Genomic DNA, 7,844 nt, shown 5'->3' with positions numbered 1-7,844 from the left:
TGATGGTAAGATTTTATTGTGAATTAAGGTGAATTAATACACCCCTGAGACATAGGGGGTGGGAAGGATCTCAAGAACTATAGCTGCTACTGTCTCAGTGTCTTTTTTTTTCTCCACAAGCTTTTTTTCTGTTTTCTTCTCTTCTTCTGACAGTTTCCTCTGCTGCTTGTGGTTTCAGACCCTGTATATAGCATGTTGGCTCACATATGACATTGGCTCACTTTCTTCTCTCTAGTATACTTTAATCTCAGCATAAAGTGGCCTATCAGAGCAGCAGAAATCACACATGAACCCATCATGAGTATAGTCTTTTTGTTCACATCACACATGTACACCCTCATGAGTATAGTCTGTTACCTCACTGATTCAGTTCTGTCTGTTGACAGGTTCACTATGGATCAAGTCAGCTATAGCTGGCATGAGAGAGGGAATCAGATGTTGCAGGAGCTATAGCAGGGCAGGTTAAATGTAAAAGAAAAGTCTGGCATACTTGGCAAAATGTGATACACTGCATCCTCCGTGCTCAAACCTGTCTCCTCTTTTCTGGATTATTGGAAGGAATCTGATTTAGATTCAGATGTCAGTTCTGCTACTTATTTCCATGGTAACTTTGACGAATTTATCTGAGCTTCTGCTTCCTCATATATAAAATGTGGATAATGTACCATGCAGGGTTATTGTGAGGACTGAATAACATAAAGATCATAAGCGCCTTGCATAGGGACTGGTTCATGCTGGACACCCCTAAATATTAAATACCTCTTTCCTTGTTTTTATAAATTTCCACATAAATGTCATTTCCTTTTATAAATCTGCTGGGACTCTTTCCCAATACCATATAGAATTGTAAGTTGCTCCATTTGTTGTGCTATTATAACACTTTTTATTATTTATCTTAATGCATTGAATTAATTTATTAAATATAAATTCATTAAATCATTATAATTTCTCCCCACCCATAGTGAAAGCCACTTGTGGTCAGAGAACTTTTCCTACTTATTCTTGTATTTGCACTGCTATCACATTGCTTAGCATATAGCAGAAATTCAATACATTTTAAAGAAATAAATGGATGAATGGATGAAAATGAAGGAATAAATGAGTGATGGTAGGAGGGAGCCAGTCACTCTGTAAAGTAATGCCAATGGTCACAAATGAAGTTAACAATTCTCTTCAACCCTCTCTTAAATAGAGCCACTTGGAGGAGCAGGCCAGAGTCCTAGCCTGCTTCACTACAGAACAGTTTCTGTGTACCAATGGCACCTCTTTCTTTTTAAAATATTTTTTTTCCCAAATGAAAACCCAGGAGAACAGACTGGAAGAAAACTCCTTAGGCCATGGAGAATAAAATGGAAATTCGGAGTCATGAACTAAGCCCCATTTCAACTTTAGATAAAACACATAGTTAGACTTTCTACATTCATGAGGAAGGAAATTTTTAAAACCTAGAGGCTTTAAAAGTATGAACAAATTTTTTATATCTTAAAAATCTTTTAATCCTCTAGAGGTTTTAGTGGGATCTTTTTGGTATTTGTTATATTTCTATTCTATTTAAATCTGCTAGTGTCCTACTTCAGGCTAAAGTGAAATAAATCAATGAATTTTCATGGCTGGATATCTTAAAGTGAAGAACACTCATTACCCTACACCAGGGTTTCTCAACTAGAACTATCGGCATTTTGATAATTATTGTGGGATATTTAGTAGCATCCATGCCCTCTACTCACTAAATGCCCTATTCAGTAGTAGCATTCCCTGCCATGAGTTGTTACAGCCAAAAATACCTCCAGACATTGCCAAGTGTCTTCTGGAAGGCAAAATTCCTTCAGTTAAAAGCCAGTCACTGCATTAAACATTTGACAGACAATTATTTAGAACACTTAATCTTTTTCTCAGTCTGCCAAGTCATAGCTTTTTGTGTACCAAAAAAGTCTTGAGATGGCCTCTAGTTATTCATCATTTCCCAGGGAGATTGTACCTCCACCTATTCAGATCAATAGTAATTTAATATAATACTGGCAAGATATTTAAGTCATTAAGGATTTTGATAGAAGTAATATGTGAGAATGTGATGGGGAGGGAGCATGTAGTTAAAACTTAAAAGGAATAAGAGGAAGTTACACAGGGCCAGTAGATCACTAAAGCAAGTAAGGTTTATGGATGGAAGTGTTTCATGACATGAGCTTTAAAGCTTGAATGTTGTAAGAAAAAGGGCAGAATAATGATGTGGATGAGGCAGTAAGGAGCTCCCACTTCCAGGTCTGGAGGTAAGAGGGGTATAGGAGAGAAAATATCTGTCCTCAGAGAAGAGGCAGGTTTCAGTTATAGAATGATAATGAAGAAGGTGTGGAGAACATGAGAAATTTTTCTGATGACTTATTCTGAGATCCAGGGAGTACAGTGAAAGGCATTCAGAGGATCAATAAATGTGGAAGATGGTGTCACAAAAGAATGTTCAGAGCCATATGGGAATTAAGTCTGGAGAATGGTGGCTGATTGGGAAATCTTGGCCTTCTTGTGACCATATATGTAAATGGGAACAAAAGATATGGTAAGTCCTGATGGTCACAAGGCAAGTAGATATAAGGGTCTGGCCAGAAGCACACTAAGTTCTGGGGATCTCTTTTAACTATAACTGATAAAAGAAGCATGGGGCTAGGGAAGAGGTAGTTTTGGGATGTCATCCACATTAATTTCATTCCCTTGACCAATAACATTGCTCTCCACACACCTCAGGTACTTCCTTCCATGGGCAATCCTCTTGCTATGTCATTACCAGAATTTGAAACCTTTCTATAGGCTCAATTTCAAGCACCAGACTCTTTAACCACCCCTTCCTTTGTAGCTTACACTCTCCAATTTTCCAAATTCAAACAATTCTTCAACACAACAAAGAAGCTAAAATCCACTTGTCCTATCACTTTGCATTGTTTCTTACACCATCAAGCCCACCTCTTCCCCCTATTTTGCTAAAATGCCATTGTTGGTCAATATAATCACTCTTTGTTATAGCCTCTATTTCTTTGCCCTTTTTTTCATTTTGTTGCATCCACTTTTGTAAACAAAAACAGAAGTTGAATTCAAATAATAACTTATTTGATTGCTGTATACTATATTTCTCTTATCCATTTATCCTCCCACTTTTTTAGATGACTATTTCATATTCTTGTCTCTCAAATTTCAATGTCTCTTCCCCATTGTCAGGCTCAGCTGATGGGCTTCCTTTCAATTTCACTGTGAAAATAGTAGAAATAATCAGGAGAAATCTCCACACATTCTCACCATCCATCCTCCCCTGCTTGTATCTGTTTCCTCTTTTCTCTGTATGAAAATAATTTCAGTGACCCTAATAAACACCACACCCTACAGTTAAACTCTAGATCTCAACCACTTTTCTCCACTCAAGGATATGCTACAGCAATTCTTTTATGTATCATTATTTTTTTTCTCATCTCTAGTGGATATTTCTTAGCAGTCAGACATGCTCTAACCACTCGTATCTTAAAAAACAAACTCCTTTTTTACTTCAGTTCTCCATTCAGTTACTCCAGTTCTTACAGTCTCGCTATAGCAAAAATCCTTGGAAAACTTTTTCTACACTTGCTGTTTCTAATTTTTCTATTCTCATTTTATGTTAAATTCATTCTAATCTGGTTTTCTCTTATAACACACCACTAAAACTTTCTTTTCTTAAGAAAGTAACTAAGACCTCTAAAGTGATAAACCTGAGTGTATTCTCATTGCTCATTGTACTTGGCTTGACTGTAGCATTTGACATGGTTAATTATTTTCTATTTCTAAAACACTTGTTTCAATGGTCTGCCAGAACCCTCTGCTGGTTTTCTTTCTACCTTTTAAGCTATTCCTTCTTATTAGTCTCTTTTACTGGTTCTTTCTAATTCATCAACTTGTTAATGTCAGCATGTGCAAGGGCTTAATATTTGGACTTTCCCTCTTTTCTATGTGTACCCATTTCCTTGGTGACCTCACTCAGAATCGTTACCTGAAATACAACCTATATGCTGATGATCTTCAAATTTACATCTATAGTCTGTATTACTCCCCTCAACTCTAGACTCATGTACCCATCTGTCTACTCAACATCAACCACTGATGTCTCAAATCAAACATGATCAAAATTGATTTATTGATTTGTTTTTTTATCTCAGCAAATGACAACTTTATTTTTCCAATCATGCAGGAGTCATCCTTTAATCCTCCCTTTCTTTCATGTCTATCATCAGCATATCCAGAATCCTACCAATTTCTCACCATCACCACCACTAACATTTTAATACAGACCATTATAATCTCTGACTTGGTCTCATTTATTTTATTATCAAATCCCTGTAGTTTATTCTCAATATAACATCCAGTGATCCTGTTCAAACCAATCTTGGTCAGTTCAGGCTACTATAATAAAATTTCCACAGACTGGGTGGCCTAAACAACAACAATTATTTCTCACAGTTCTGAAGAAATCGAAGATCTGGTATTGGGTGAGAAATCACTTCCTGGTTTATAGATGGCTGCCTCCTAGTTGTGTCTTCTCATGGCTAAGAGTAGAAAGAAAGAAAAAAATGCCCTCATGTCTGTTCTTATAAGGGCAATAATCCCATCATGAGGGCTCTACCCTCATGGCCTGATTATCTCCCAAAGGCCCCATCTCCAAATACCAACTCAATGGGGATGAAAGTTTCAACGTATGAATTTGGGGGGAACACAAACATTCAGTCCATAGCAAAATCTACATCAGATCATGTCACTTCTCTGCTGAACTTCCCCTCCCTGCAACAGATTTCAAACTGACTATAAGCAAAAGCCTAAATTTTTGCTATGGCCTGAAAGTCTTATACAATCTGCTTCCTCCCTTAACTCACTTACTTCTTTATTCTCATCCCCTACTATTCTCTAAGGTACCCATCTCCAACTACACAGGTGCCCTGCTGTCTTTCAAACATGCTAAGCAAGCAACTATGAACTTACTGTTCCCTCTGAAGGTTCATCATTTCCCCAGAAAGCTATGCGACTGAATTCCCTCATCTTCTTTTAGCTGTTAAAATCACCCAAGACTATCTCTGACCACACTAACTCAAATTATCCCCACCTAAAAACAATCCTTGTTTTTGTTCCTGATTTAATTTTTCATTATCACTTATCATAATGTAACATTCTATAAATTCATTTGACTAATTTAATTACTTGTTTTCCCTTCTAGAACTCTAAATGAAGAATACATGTCTTTTTAAAAAATGTGTTTTATTGATTTTTACAGAGAGGACGGGAGATGAATAGAGAGAAACATCAATGAGAGAGAAACACTGATCAGCTGCCTCCTGTACGCCCCCTATTGGGGATTGAGCCCATAACCAAGGTACATGTCCTTGACCAGAATTGAACCCGGGACCCTTCAGTCCTTGGGCCAATGCTCTATCCACTGACCCAAACTGGTTAGGGCTAATACATATCTTTAATGCACATTTTATTTAGGTTTAATATTTTCATCAGTAATAAAAAGTGGCTCAAAAGAGAAACCTAGGATTGCTGGAAAAAATAATAATAATTTTAAAAAAGCACCACTGCTCTTGTCAATGATTAGTTACCAATTCTACCTAAAATACCATTCTGCATGTCATCATTTGCAGGAGGATTCTTTCATAAGCGATTTATGCTGCCATTTTCCTACAAGTATAGAAAAGTTAAATGCAGGAAGAAATCATAAAGAAAGAGAAGTTTGGAAATGTACACTAATTACAAAAGATATTATTCAACTGAAGTTTTAAATAAAGCAAAGTAATAGAAATAAACAAAAAAGAGGGGAGATATGCTTTATGTAAGCCTTGTAAAAATAAAACCAGTTGTAGATTTTTAAAAACTATAGAGACAATATGGCCTTGAAACTGTAGAGACAATATCATTAAGGCCATTAATCATTGCCTTAATTATTTAATAGGAATAGAAAATAAATGATAGCTGGGCACAAACAACTAATGGGAAGAATTACCAATTCAGCAGTAGACTCTCTTTATATACATAAATATATAAAATGTATACTTATAATCCTCTTTAACTAATATAAAAAAACTAAAAATGTGATATTGTAATGCTTTAAATATATCTTCTTATGCTTCATATTATAAAATATACTCTAGCTATCAGAAGATAGATAGTAGAAGAGGTCAGAAAATAATAAAAATAAGAAGAAGGAGAAGGAGAAGGAGAAGGAGAAGAAGGAGAAGGAGAAGGAGAAGGAGAAGAAGAAAATGAGTAGTGTAGAAAGAATAGTGATTTAGAGACTAAGCCTTCTGACCCTTAGAATTGAGCCTAAAAAGTTGGGGACTGAGTAGAAACTGGTAATGTAATTGGAGAAGATAAACCAGAATGATAAGAAGAGGCCTGTAGAGTTGTGTTTTGGCAGCCAAAGAAGGCTGTTAGTTAAATTTATATTTAAGTATAGTTGGTATATAATCTTATATTGGTTATATTAGTTTCAGGAATAGTGATTTGACATTTCTATTCCTTACAATATGATCACCCCACTAGTTCTAGTAATGATCTGTCATTGTGTAAACTTATGACTATATTATTGCCTATATTCCCTTTCCCTTTTTCACCCATTTCATCACTCCTTCTCTTCTGGTGACTATCCCTTTGGTCTCTGTTTCTATGAGTCTGTTTTTGTTTTGTTTGTTTTGTTTTTGTATTCTACATATAAGTGAAACCATATATTTGTCTTTCTCTGTCTGACTTATTTCATCCAGCATAATATCTTCTAGATTCATCCATGTTGTCACAAATTACAAGATTTTATTCTTTTCAATTTCTGTATAATATTACATTTCTTATTAATTCATCTATTGATGGGCACCTAAGTTGCTTCCATATCTTGGCTATTGTAAATAATGCTGCAATGAACATAGGGCTGCATATATCTCTTTGAATTAGTGTTTTCACTTTCAATAAATGCTTTTTTATTTGCTTTTTATTGATGAGATTAGTTATTAACTGTGTGGAAATATTGTTGTTAGTACATGGAAGATGAGAGCTGAGAACTTAGATTTAGCAAAATGACATTTTTGTGATTTTGATTTTGAAAAAGCTGTAAAGGTTAAAAGCCAAAATAGAGTAGAACTCAAGAGTTTATCAAAGAGAGATATTGGGAAAAGTAAGAAGTCTGAATATGTGAAGAAGGAGAGAAATGAAGTTGTAGAAGAAAAGGAGTTATCAGTTTTTTATAGGAATATTAAAAGCAGGTTTGTAATCTGGTAAAATAGGAATGAAAAATTATTGATGCAGGAAGTTAAAAGGAAAATATCTGGGGCAATATTCATAAATAGAAAAGATATGATCTATTGCACAAACAGGAGAGTTTAGATAGAAATAGGTTAGTAGATGTAATGAGAGGAATTTATAGAAGTTTTCTTAATTGTGTTCTTGATTTCCCTCCAAAAACATATAACTTGTCTTATCTTTAAAAACAAGAGTTCTATAACTTTAGATGATGCATCCTGTCATATTTATGGGCATTTATATGTGACTTTGTATTTTCCATATTAATATGTAAGTTCCTTGCACATGGGAACCTTCTTTAATGAATTCCTTTTTTTCTCTCTCTCTATATATAATTACTAGGATCATAGAACTTAAAACACAGAATGTAATATTTTGCAATACACTGAATGTGTGATTCCATTACAAAATATAAGAAATATAATCACATCTTCTAAATCTCTGATATATAGAAAATGGGGGCCCTATCTTTGGGTAGGGATCATCAAACATTGCTCTGTAAAAGACTGTTACTTAAAGAGATGGCAGAGGAGACAAACTAAACTACTCAGCTA

This window comes from Plecotus auritus (assembly GCF_963455305.1).
Source record: "Plecotus auritus genome assembly, chromosome: 9".
Classification (NCBI taxonomy): Eukaryota; Metazoa; Chordata; class Mammalia; order Chiroptera; family Vespertilionidae; genus Plecotus; species Plecotus auritus.
This window is presented reverse-complemented; position numbering follows the sequence as displayed.